This window comes from Hyperolius riggenbachi, chromosome 6, assembly GCF_040937935.1.
Source record: "Hyperolius riggenbachi isolate aHypRig1 chromosome 6, aHypRig1.pri, whole genome shotgun sequence".
NCBI lineage: Eukaryota > Metazoa > Chordata > Amphibia > Anura > Hyperoliidae > Hyperolius > Hyperolius riggenbachi.
In genome coordinates this window covers 90769431-90782693 of record NC_090651.1, presented here as the reverse complement: position 1 = coordinate 90782693, position 13263 = coordinate 90769431, and the positions used below count along the sequence as shown (strand labels likewise).

General features: G+C 45.2%; 1 protein-coding gene across 5 annotated transcripts in view; it reads left to right on the top strand.

Moving 5' to 3' along the window:
* The window catches only part of SEC16B (SEC16 homolog B, endoplasmic reticulum export factor), a 391505-nt gene that overhangs the window by 142488 nt on the left and 235754 nt on the right, over positions 1 to 13263 (top strand). The gene's annotated exons all lie outside the window — the stretch shown is intronic.

The window sequence follows — 13263 nt, the reverse complement described above, 5'->3', positions numbered from 1 at the left end:
GGACTTTGAGCGGACCCCTGGGGCCCGCTCATGGCTGTTTTAGGGGGGCAGGAGGGGTCACAGCATGAGGGGAGAGCTTGGTAGCACGTCGGTGGGAAGGGGGGACTGTCCCCCCCTCCCTCATCTCGGGCTCTCCCCTCTGCGCTTCCCTCCTGCTTCTATGTAAGTGTCAGCAGCAGCGGCGGCAGCAGCTATAATTACCTCCATTCACCACCGGAGGTCGCTGATCTTCAAGGGCTTCACATTACTTTCACATTACTTTTACATTACTTCCTGTTTTAACAGGAACTAGTGTGAAGCCCTTGCAGAACGGCAACCTCTGTGGTGGATGGGGGTAATTATAGCTGCTGCCGCCACCGCTGCTAACACTTACATAGAGGCAGGAGGGGAGCGCAGAGGGGAGAGCCCGAGGTGAGGGGGGGGGGCCGTCCCCCCTCCCCACCGACATGCTACCAAGCTCTCCCCTCATGCTGCGACCCCTCCTGCCCCCCCCCCCCCAAACGACCATGAGCGGGCCCCCTATTGTTACGCCAGTGCAGTCCTGCTTTGTGGGCGGTGCAGGGCTGCAGCTTTATGCTAGGTTCACAGTGGGACGTTACGGTCGCATGTTATAAATTCACGCGTTAACAGGTACAGGGAAGCATACTTTTCATTGTCTGTATGCTTCACTGTACCTACTGTATGCAACGTAACAGGGCGGTAATGTGCGGTACGACTTTTCTTTTCTGCATTGCATTGTGTTCCTGTTTAACAGAGAACACAATGCAACGTCCCACTGTGAACCTAGCCTTACTTGGCGACAGGGCCGGATTCCTGGAAAGGCCACAAAGGCATGGTACGTGGGTGGCTCTTGCCCAAAGGGGCAATTGAACATTAAAGAGAGGTTACTACATATGAAAGAGGATTCTGAAAATGGGGAGCAACACATCAACAGATGAAAAAGGTAAACTGATGCCCAAAGGAGCTGTTCTACAGTTCATGGATGATACACATGGAAGAGGGGCTGCTGTACATGAATGTTACATGGAAGAAGGGCTGCTGTACATGACTGTTACATGGAAGAGGGGCTGCTGTACATGAATGTTACATGGAAGAGAGGACTGCTGTACATGAATGTTACACGGAAGAGGGGCTGCTGTACATGACTGTTACATGGAAGAGGGGCTGCTGTACATGAATGTTACATGGAAGAGGGGCTGCTGTACATGAATGTTACATGGAAGAGGGGCTGCTGTACATGACTGTTACACATGGAAGAGGGGGCTGCACATGGAATGGGAGGAGCCCTGCTGTACTTGAAAGGGGAGCCACAAAATAGTTGGCCTAGGAACACAAAAATAATGAATCTGGCCTTGCTTGTCATCATCATGGTGCTTAGACTGTAATGGAGGTCGCACACACAGACCATCTTTGCTGGTGAAGAAACTCTTCATCGGGTTCATAAGTTTACATAAACATTTTATTTAAATCAGAAAGATAAAAAGATCAACATTACACACATTAACAAGCAATACAGTAAGCATACAAATCAGATTCAAATAATATTCGGCATTGGCAGCGAGCTAAAAAATAATCAACACGACCGTTATGAAGGAATTCTCCTGGTGAAGGTGTAACAAACAATGCTCAATGTAGAAGACAGAAGAATAAAACCTAATGGTGACTGTTTTTGTGCAGGACCATTCTTTATCCAGTCCTCCTAAATCCAATTATATGTGTCTAAATTATCAGTCATGGAATAAAATATCCTATCTGGCAACATGGTCTGAAAAAAGAGACTCCGTAACAAAAATTGCATCCCGTTTTTTATCATCCTACAAGTTCCAAAAGCTATTCTAATGTGTTCTGCCTTACTGCAGCACTTTATACTATCACAGTCTCTGTAATAAATGAATGTATCTTTCCCTTGTCAGACTTGTCAGCCTGTGTCTGGAAGGCTGCCAAGTTCTTCAGTTTTGGGGTTCTGCTATGAACTCCCCCCTCCAGGCCCCTCTATGCACACTGCCTGTGTATTATTTAGATTAGGGCAGCTTCTCTCTTCTCTCTTATCTTTTACAAGCTGGATAAATCGTCTTCTGAGCTGGCTGGGCTTTCACATACTGAGGAAATTCAGACAAGAGCAAAGCTGTTTGCAGGAGAAAAAAGAGCAGCCTGAAACTTCAGTGCATGAGAGCAAAAGGGGGAAAGAAACACACAATGATCTCTTGAGATACAAAAGGAAAGGTGTATACAGCCTGCTTGTGTATGGATGTATTTTCTATGTGTGGACATACTGTACATCAACCTACTTCCTGTTTTGGTGGCCATTTTGTTTGTTTATAAACAAACTTTTTAAAACTTTTTTTAACCACTTTTAATGCGGCGAGGAGCGGCGAAATTGTGACAGAGGGTAATAGGAGATGTCCCCTAACGCACTGGTATGTTTACTTTTGTGCGATTTTAACAATACAGATTCTCTTTAAGTCTACTTGGCACCAAGGGAAATGGAATATACATGTTTGTGTTTCATTTTCTTTTATTGCATCAGATATAGAAGAAAATCTGACATATACAGTATATCCAACAATCAAAATATATCTAGAACCATCACATACAAAGTGTGAAATCCTAGTGTATACAGTCTCTTATTATATAAAAATAGAAGGTGGCGCTGCACAACACAAACTATATGAGCACAATTCACAAATAAAAGATAATGTCAATATAGTCCACATATGCAGAGGGGTGATGTTATGGTAACTTCTTATCTTCCTCTATCTTCCACCAGCGCCCGGTGAACAGACACTCACCAGAAACAAAGACCTTCACTTAGGTCTAGTAGCGCTGTATGGAGGATGTAGGAAGTAGATCTAATGACCTTGGTGAAAAAAGGAGCACACAATAGAAGAATAGGAGCCCAATATGTTAACATATGTGAAGTAGATATTGTACCAGAAAAGGGTGCTCACAAACCAGGGTTGCCAGACCACAACCACTTTCAGCACATGTGGGAAACGCCCGTCCTGCCCTCAGGTTGGTGACTAGTCTCTCGATGGTACGGTCGCTCTCTCTATTAAATGGAGACTGCCATCTCTGCCCTCCACAAGGTAACATAGGGTTATACACCCATATGTTACCAGAGATCCTCAAAAAAAAACTGCTATTCAGGCACGTTACTGACCTGAGGAAGTAGGATTATAGCCCACGATACGTGTTGTCTTTTTTTGTGCAATAACTTATTCTTTTTGAGCATACAGGCTTAGACATCCATCTTTGGATAAGCAGTTCTTACCATATTTTTATTGTTTTAAATATTTTATCATTTTGGTCGCCTCACATTTCCCTGTATTACCGTATACAGTATATGACTGCACAAAGAAGAAAACAAGTCCAGTATGTAATATTGCATGAAAGCAGCAAATGTTGCAAAATACACTAAAAAAGGACTGATTACAATACAGTAATAGCTGCAGAACTGATAAGACTATAAAATCCAATTAATAACCAATGGGGTTGATTCACTAACATAATAGCGTGAACATAATAGCGTGAGTAACCTAACCACCTGTTACTCACGCTATTTAATCAGTCCGCATGCTATGCACACTACGCTGCAAATAACATCACTCACTGGAGTGCACGCTATGCGAGCGCTAGTTACTTTACACCCACTGCACTTGTCCTGCCCTGAGCCCCTGCAGGTCCAGTCACTTTAAAGTGGAATTGTCACAGCAACTGGTCTGAGCGTATTAAGTGTTAAAGATGTTAATTCTGCATTCAAAACTTTTTCTGCTCTTATGGTTTGTAGTTATCACATACCTTAGGAGCACTGGCCCTTTAAGTGCCATTGCTAAACAGTTGCATGCTGGAGGTCTTTTTATCTATAATATATTCCTCCTCTTCCCTTTAGTTCCACCTCCTCCTAATGACATAAGACAGTGCACTTCCTAGTATAGACCTCAGTGGGAGTATCTGAAGACTCTGGGAGGAGGGCGCTCAACGAATACACAATTAGCAAAAGGAGAAAAAAAGTGAGGGAGGAAATTATGTCAGAAGGTCAATTGTAACAAAGATAGAAACTGCCTAGCATAGGATTTTCTGCTTTTTCTTCATAAAATTCACAGGCATCATAACGTGGATAGCACAATACATCTGTTATGTAAGTGAAACTAGTATTTATCCTCTTATATATGTGTTTTTTTATTTCTAGGTTAGCATGGGTGTCACTTGTTCTTAAAAGGATGTGATCCCCGCACTTTGATTGGCTCAATAGGCTGCCTGTCGATAGGCAGCCTATTCAGTATTCCTGGTGTTCAGATCGTGTTTGAATGCTGTATGATGGCTTTGTGATTGGAAATTTGGTTAGTAAACAATTGGGTCAGGCTTAACCTCCCTGGCTAACTAGCGCTAGCTACATGCTTCCCCCCTCCCTGCGGCGTCCCCCCGTATGCGCCGATCGCCGCCGGCGCATATGCCCATCCGGAAATCCCGTTCTGAATGGGATTTCCATGAGGGCTTCCCCCGTTGCCATGGCGATGGGCCGCGATGACGATTGACGTCAGAGGGAGTCCCGATCCACCCCTCAGCGCTGCCTGGCACTGATTGGCCAGGCAGCGCACGGGTCTCGGGGGGGGGGGGGGCACCCTCTGATGTAGCGGCGAATCGGCGTGGGGCAGCGGCGATCGTGAGTAACATGCAGCTAGCAAAGTGCTAGCTGGGTGTATAAAAAAAATTATGCAGATCGGCCCAGCGGGGCCTGAGAAATCCTCCTGCGCGGCTTACCCCGTGTCCAGCACGGGGTTACCGCTAAGGAGGTTAAAGGGGTTTTGTGTGTGTGTGTGTGTGGGGGGGGGGGGGGGGGTTGAAAATAAAAATGGATACCTGCCTGGGGCTTCTACCGGCCCCCTGCAGCTGTCATGTCCCGCGCCGTCCTCCTACGATCCTCGGTTTCTTGCCGCCTGTCCCACGCTGATATTCGTCTAACAAGTTGAATAGTGCTCGTTCCCGTGCGCGTCATCAGGAGCTTACTGCGCAGGTGCAGTACGGAGTTTTCTTGTACTGCACCTGGTACTGCACCCGATGACGCGCACGGGAGCGAGCACACGCGCAGCCTCGGCCGAGCTGCCACAGTTGGATTAGATAACGATTTAGACCGGGGTTGGCGGCGGGGAACGGTGGATCATTGGAGGATGGTGTGGGACATTACAGCTGCAGGGGGCCAGTAGAAGCCACAGGTAAGTGTCCGTTTTTATTTTCAACCCCCTTCCTCCACAGAACCCGTTTAAAGGAAGCATCTGGCAATTACAAAAAAAAGTTTCACTCACCCAAGGCTTCTTCCTGCCCCTAAAAGTCGTTAGGACCCACGGTGCAGTTCCGCTATCCCCCTGCCTCTGCTCTCTCCTCCAGAAGATTGCAACCCACACTCCTTTCGTGATTACACTCCCATCACTGCGTGCTGTTCATTTTTTTCTGAACTGTACAAGCGCAGAGTGCTCCTGGTGGTGGGAACATGATCGTGAGTGGTGCCCCTGCACATGCACAGAATATCATGACCCGGCCGCGGGCCACGATCTTACGGATGGGAGAGCGGAGGCAGAGGGGAGAGCAGAACTGCGTAAAACAATACATGACATGCACACCTTCTATATTCAATGCAAAAAGGGTCTGTATTAATAATACTGACAGGTCACTCAAAAAGAGTATGGAGATAATCTGTACAATCTATATACAAAGTAAGTATACAGCCAAGCATGTGACATATGTTAATACATAGATGCAATAATGCAAAAGCAAACAAATAGTGGTCTGCTGGTGGTAAATGAACAGTATATAAGTCATCAAATGCTGGCTGTAAAAGTCCTAAGCAACATGCAGCGATATTGTAATATACGAGGCAGCTGCGGAGAACAGCACCGCCGCCGCAGCTGCCTCCATGCGGCCATCCATCCGCCCAGCGTCCAGGACGCCGAGGACGGAGCCTTCTCACTTGCCGGGAGTCGCCTTAGCGCGCGGGCACGCGCACAGACGGGACCTTTATGCGGGGAGAAAGCCTGTCAGCTGACCTGCTGGTCAGCTGACATCAGAGGAGACCCACGGCGCCCAGGATTGGCTGATGAGAGGGGGGCCTGCCAGTGAGGTCTCCTCTGCTTCATAAGCCTCCGGGCTTCATTATCACATTGTCTGCTGTCGTGAATACTCTGTGTGTTAGCGCTCAGACCTTAGACTAGATCCCAGGTGTTGATGCTAAGGATTTCACATCTAGTCTAGGATTTTGCTACCTTGTTACTATTGTATTGTTTAGACTAGTTCCCGGGTGTTGATGCCAAGGACTTCACACCCAGAATAGGATATTGCTTATGTATTGATCTCCTGTGTATGACTCTTAGCGATTTCTCTGACTCTGATCCTGCTTTCTGATCCTGTACTTTTGCCTATCTGCCTACCTGTTGCTGAACCTCTGCCTGATTACCGATTACTCTCTTGTCTCACGATTCTGTACCGATACGTACCTTCCTGTTGCCGAACCTCTGCCTGATTACAGATTACTCTCTTGTCTCACGATCCTGTACTAATACTTACCTCTCTGTTGCTGAACCTTGCCTGCCTGACCATTCTACTCACCAGTGGGCCCTCGCCACTGGTGAGGTGTTAACTACGCCAGCTCCGCTGGTGAAGCAGTTCTGTTAGGCTATAGTTCAGCCTTAATTGCCTGCTCGTTAGGTAACCTGTCATTGTAGTATTACTGTGTCTCGCAGGCTGCAGTACAGTCTGACTCACCCGCCCCTCGGGTGTTCATTTGCCCGCTCCTCGGGAGATTCAGCCTCTTCAGTATTGCTGCTCCAGCTTGTTGGAGGTTGTACGTTAGTGCACGGTCAGTGTACTCTTTATACCTCACCAGCCCCTCTGGTGAGGTCTCATTGTACCATTTAAGTTACGGTTGCACCAAATCACTACACACTCTGCTCCTTGTCTGCTATACTAGTATTATTGGTGATTCTGCAGATCACCCATAATCAAGTATAGCGTCTGTATTATTGGTGATTCTGCAGATCATCATATAATCAGACATCTGAGCTACGACACCCAACCGTTACAGATATCCAGCAAATAAGTCCATGAAAATCACAGTGATAGGAGGAGACACCGCTATATTACCCAGACGGTTCGGTGTTTCGGAAATAAGTTCCTTTGTCAATGGGATTTCGCAAGAGGCAACAGCGGCTATGTGCAAGGCGGCAGAACTGCGGCAAGGGACCTAACGACTTGAGTGAAACTTTTTTTTTCATTGCCAGATGTATCCTTTCAAGTCCTGATCAGAAAAACTGAAATATGTTCCTAAAATAATTTGTTCTTCTCTGCATACCTTTCATCAATCATATTTCACCCTATTTGTAAGGGACAAAATGTTAAAGGTTACTAAAATACTAACTATACATACTTAATAGATGTAAAGAAAAAAAGAAGCCTTTGCTTGAGAATAGAAATATATTTTTTCAAATTCTGAAATGTCCCCGAGTTACCCTACCTGCCTGTGCAACTACAGCAACCTACAAGTCTGACCTCTCTGAGCACAAGCTGCAGCCATCTTAGTCCTGGCTGTCATCTCTTAATACAGGGGGGCTACAAGGGTATGTGCTACTGCTCACATAAGTTGGTGGAACAGAGTCAAGAGAGCAGTCAGTCAAATACTCTGAATTTCACACATCCCATATGTCAATTAACATTTTACTGGGCCAGTCATGTCAAAGAACAGCCATAATTAAACCATTTCCTGGTTTTTATTTAGCAGGAAACATGCTATATCTGCAGGGGAAGTCAGTGGGGCAGAATAAATTACTCTTCAAAGATCATTCTGGGAAAAAAAAACTAAATAAATATAAATTGCAGAGAGAGAGGGAACAATAGTAAAGGTACCCATTAATGGTACAATTTTTTTTCAGTTTTTTTTAGATCGTATTGCATGAAAACAGAGAAGCTGGTGGGTCCAATTGATCCTGAATAATTTTATTATTGATCGATTAGTATGGCAAGATTTTTTCATAGATCTAATCACAACTAGATTCTGATATGATCACCAATTGCATTCTTTTAGTGGTGTGAATCAATTAAATTTAATGTTTTCTTTCAATCTGAATGATTTTATCGAAATTATGATTGTTTGCTAAAAATTGCACTATTAATGGAAAACTTAAAGAGACTATACAGGGAAAAATAAACATTCCTCCGATCATGATTTCAGAGAAAGTTATAAGTACCTCCTGGGTGTGAGAAAACGCGGAAAAGCCGCCGCCCTGTGCCAAGAGCAAGGCGGCTGACTCCGCGTCCAACGCGGCGGTTTGCACGCATAGACACGCGTCTGGTAGTATGGTGGAATGCGGAAAAGCCGATGCATGTCCTGACAGCAAAGTGGCTGATTCCGCGTCCAACGCGGCGGTTTGCATGCAGCAGCGTGCGCTTGGTGTGGCTGGGTCTGTTAGTGCACATAGGCCGATGGAGAGCTATGCGCAGGCGGGCCTGAACTCAGGACCTTTATACCAGCAGGGGAAGTGTCAGCTGATCAGGAAGATCAGCTGATTCCTGCAGGACTCATGATTGACTTGACTGAATGGCTCGGGCGGGGCGGCAGAGTTCAGCAACTATATATTCTGCTGCTTGTCAGTTGCTGGTTGTCTGCCATTGCTAACACTTACGTGAAGGCACTCAGACCATAGTCAGATCCTTACAGTGTGTTTGAACTAGGTGGACCTAGGAATTCACACTTAGCCAGATTCTATAGATAGCTTAAAGTACTAATTGAATTGTATTATTTGTTAGACTAGTTCCAGGGTGTTGATGATCACGGAACTGACACCCAAGACTAGGGAACTGTATTGTCTTTGTGTTATATTCTAGACTAGTTCCAGGGTGTTGATGATCACGGAACTCACACCCAAGACTAGGGAATTGTATTATCATTTATGTTATACTCCAGACTAGTTCCAGGGTGTTGATGATCATGGAACTCACACCCAAGACTAGGGAATTGTATTATCATTTATGTTATGCTCCAGACTAGTTCCAGGGTGTTGTGAATATGGACCTCACACCCAAGACTAGGATTGTGCTACTACTGTATTACGTTAGCCCAGTTCAGGGCAAGACCTTATATTAGCAGCAGGGCTTCCTGCAACCCCAGCCTCGGTCCCTCGCTCAGGGGGGTCCACAGGCTACAGGAATATCACCCACAGTCAGGGGTGAATTCCTCAGGAGTCTCAGGCCGCCAGCTCCTCTGGTGGTCTTCACTCAGAGTTGTTACTGTTGCACCAAACACTTACACTCTCTCAGGTGTCTAGAGGTTAGACATATCTGATTGTTGACGATTCCGCAGATCCTCAATAATCGGGTATATCTGTATTCTTGGGGATACTGCGGATCGCCAAGGATCAGATTCTCTCTCTGGTTGCTGACACCGATCGTTACACTGGGTCAGTTATCTCTAGCTTACTTGCCAAGTTGACAAGTGCGCCAGCTTCCAGTGCTTAGACCTGCCCCCTTTCAGATTAGTGCCATGTCACTCCCTCTATCCGAGATAGAGTTCCACAGGAGAGCCACAGATTTCTCTGAAAGGGGGCGGGGATAGGCAGCGAAAGGCAGCACACACAGGGCCTCGGAGAGTGAGGTAATTATAACTTTCTCTGAAAAGAAGATCAGAGTAATGCTTATTTTTCACTGAATAACCTCTTAAAGAAGTTATGTAATGTGAATTTCTGCCCATAGCCCTGCCCCACATGAAATGGGAAACCACTGAAATGATGGGAATTGTAGTTCAGTCTGCAAGGTTAAAGGATACCCGAAGTGACATGTGACATGATGAGATGTGTATGTACAGTGCCTAGCACACAAATAACTATGCTGTGTTCCTTTTTTTTTCTTTCTCTGCCTGAAAGAGTTAAATATCAGGTATGCAAGTGACTGACTCAGTCCTGACTCAGACAAGAAGTGACTACAGTGTGACCCTCACTTATAAGAAATAAGAAATTCAGCTTTTTTACCTCTGTCTTGCTCTCAGAAGCATTTTCTGCTAGGAAAGTGTTTTATAGTTGGAATTTCTTATCAGTGAGGGTAACACTGTAGTCACTACCTGTCTGAGTTAGGACTGAGTCAGCCACTTGCATACCTGATATTTAACTCTTTCAGGCAGAGAAAGAAAAAAAAGGAACACAGCATAGTTATTTGTGTGCTAGGCACTGTACATACACATGTCTATCTCATTATGTCAGTTCGGGTTTCCTAAAGGATGCCCGAACCAAGGGGAATACGGAGGCAGACATATTTATTTCCTTTTGATTAAAACCAGTTGCCTGGCTGTCATGCTAATCATCGGCCTCCAGGCAGGGGTGTATCAATAGGGGTGTAGCATTAGGGGTTGCAGAGGTTGCGACCGCATCGGGGCCCTTGGGCCAGAGGGGCCCCAAAGGGCCCTCCCTGAACTACAGTATTAGCTCTCTATTGGCCCTGTGCTCATAATAATCACTTCTATAGATACTTTGAATAGTGGTAATCAGTAACAAGCTGTTCCCCATCCCCTTCTTGCACCAATATTTTTGAATCATAGACCCTGAACAAGCATATAGAGATCAGATGTTTATGACTGAATTAGCTGCATGCTTGTTTCAGGTTTGTGATCCAGATACTACTGCAGCCAAAGAGATAGCAGGATAGCCAGGCAACTATTATTGTTTTAAATAAATAAGTATGGCATCCTCCATATCCTTCTCATCTCAGGGATACTTGAAGTTGTGGGGCTGTGAGACTAGCAGCTGCACCCACTAATGATGACGTCATCTCTTCTCCAGGAGCAATTTGCGGGTAGAAATTGCAGGAGCATTTTGCGGCTAGGATATTGCAAAGGACAAGGGGACATGATCTGTGCACGGAGGAAAAAAGTTTTAGCCATTTATTTAGAAAGGGGTTCTTTATATTTAGAGTGATTACAATGTAGAATGTGTTACCACAGGAAGTACTGTGGTTATGGCAAATTCTATATCTGCGATTAAAGGGGGCTTAGATGCTTTCCTTGCTTTGAAAGACATCCATGGCTATATTTACTAGGTAATTCCTGGTCATGTTGATCCAGGGATTCTAACTGATGGCCATCTGGAGACGGTTTGGGGCTAACTGGACCATGGCTTGTAAGGGTTTTTTCCCTTCTTTTGGATCAACAGGGATATGTTAGGGGGCAGGCTGGTGTTGTACTTTATTTTCTGGTTGAAATCAATGGACGAATGTCTTTTTGCAAACCCAAGTAACTATGTAACTATGAATTACTACAGTTACACATAAAGGGCTGTGTGTGCTGAGAGACAAATCAAACACACCACCACGATCCTAAATGTGATGGAGAAGTTGTAATAGACCCTGATGTAAAATGCCAAATGAATGGTAGCTTTACTACTGATAGCCACTAGAGGGTGGTTCAACTCATTCTTATTCCATAGGAATTAATGTAATATGCCACCTTCAATGTACCACATTACCAGTAGCAAATCATCAGATAATTCCCCAGCTGGGTTTATTCTAAAAGTAAGAGAGTAACGGAGGACACAGTCACATTTATCGAATTAAATCAGTGACACTTTCAATAAGCCTTCACAGCTCTTTTATGAATTAGGAAGAGCAGATAATATAGGGAGAAGAGACAAGCTAAGCTGTTTGCCTCTTTTGTGCACTGTTATAAATAGTCCCTTAAGTGTTTTGTTAGTGTTAATAAGCAAGTGTATGTGTATGAAGGAGAAAAGTCATGCAGTTTATACAAAGCCTTGTACTTCAGCAATGGCTAGGATTTACATGACAGTAGGCTATAGAAACAAAAAAGCTGGATCTTTAAATCCTGCCAGTGAATGCACTCTGTAGTTAGGTACACACGCTGGTCTGAACCCAGCCATAGAGGAAGGGTGGAGGCGTCCAATACATAAAAGATAGTCTAATAAGCTGTTAATCTTATAAAGAGCTAATCTTACCTCTCTCAAAGAATTTGGACCAGTTTATTGGAAAAAGGCCTTTTATTAGAGCATATAAAATTAACAAGTTTCGCAGTTGCTTGCCCGCTTCCTCAGGTCAGTGAAAACACAGGTGCCTTAACTGCTATGGCTGTGTAGTAAGCATGAGCGCCTCTCTGTCACCGAGAATCGGCAGTGAGACCAGCATGTGTACAGCGATCGCACAGTGTCTGCTAAAGATCCACCCTGCTGGTTCTTAGCGATCCCTGACGCCTAAGCACCACATGACCGCGTTGTTCTCCCTGCTGCCCCGCCAGCTGGAATTTTCTCCATTGTGGGCCAATAGTTCTCTCTCAGCCCCCCCTCTCTCCCGCATGCCAACAGATGTGTCGCTAGCCAGGAGGTTGATAACCCGTCTGTACAGCAGCAGCTCTACTCTGCCAACCAATGGATTGTGTACCGATCCATGCCGTGCGTCAGAGATCACCCAAAGATTCCCCACACAGCAAGGACACGGTGACACTGGAATAACAGGGGCAGAGGTGGACACAGAGGAACACAAGGAGACACAGCAAGGACAAAGGAGGACACGAGGGGACAGAAGTGGACAAGGGGACACAGCAAAGGCAAAAAAAGGACACGAGGGGACAGAGGTGGACAAAGGAGGATACAAGGGAAAAGAAGAACACAAGAAGGACAGGGGACATAAAATGTACAAGGGGGACATAATAATTGGGGGGGGGGGGATCCACAAGATGCCCCTGCACCATGGAAGCACCAGGATAAGTATATATATTTTTTTCCCTTGTTTTTGTCCTCTAAACCTAGGTGCGTCTTATGGTCCGGAGCATCTTATGGTCTGAAAAATAGGGTATCTCAGGAATTATCTCACCGGTGGGTGTATTCAGTAAATGTTGGTAAATTTGCATTGCACATTTTACTGGTAATTCTGGCAGGTAAAGTGCATTGCAATATTAGCGAGACCTAAGATAACTAGGTAAGGCGTGCTATGTAGGTTCATTGAAGGCAGAGAGTGCCTGGAATAGGAGCAAGGCAGAGATGCTGAAAATGCCTGACCAGAGTGCAACAGAAAATCTGGAGATGGTTGGTTTTATATGACATCTACTGTTACCTCCTTCTACATAAAGGCCAGTTTACACTTGCAATAAAAATCTACCTGTTCTATACACCTTTTGGAGTAGACAAAAATGGAGGAACGGATCTTAATGTAAAAAATATTGGCCATCTTGATGGATAAAAACGGATCCGTTGGAAACTTTTGTGAAAACTGGGAGGAGAGTCCGAA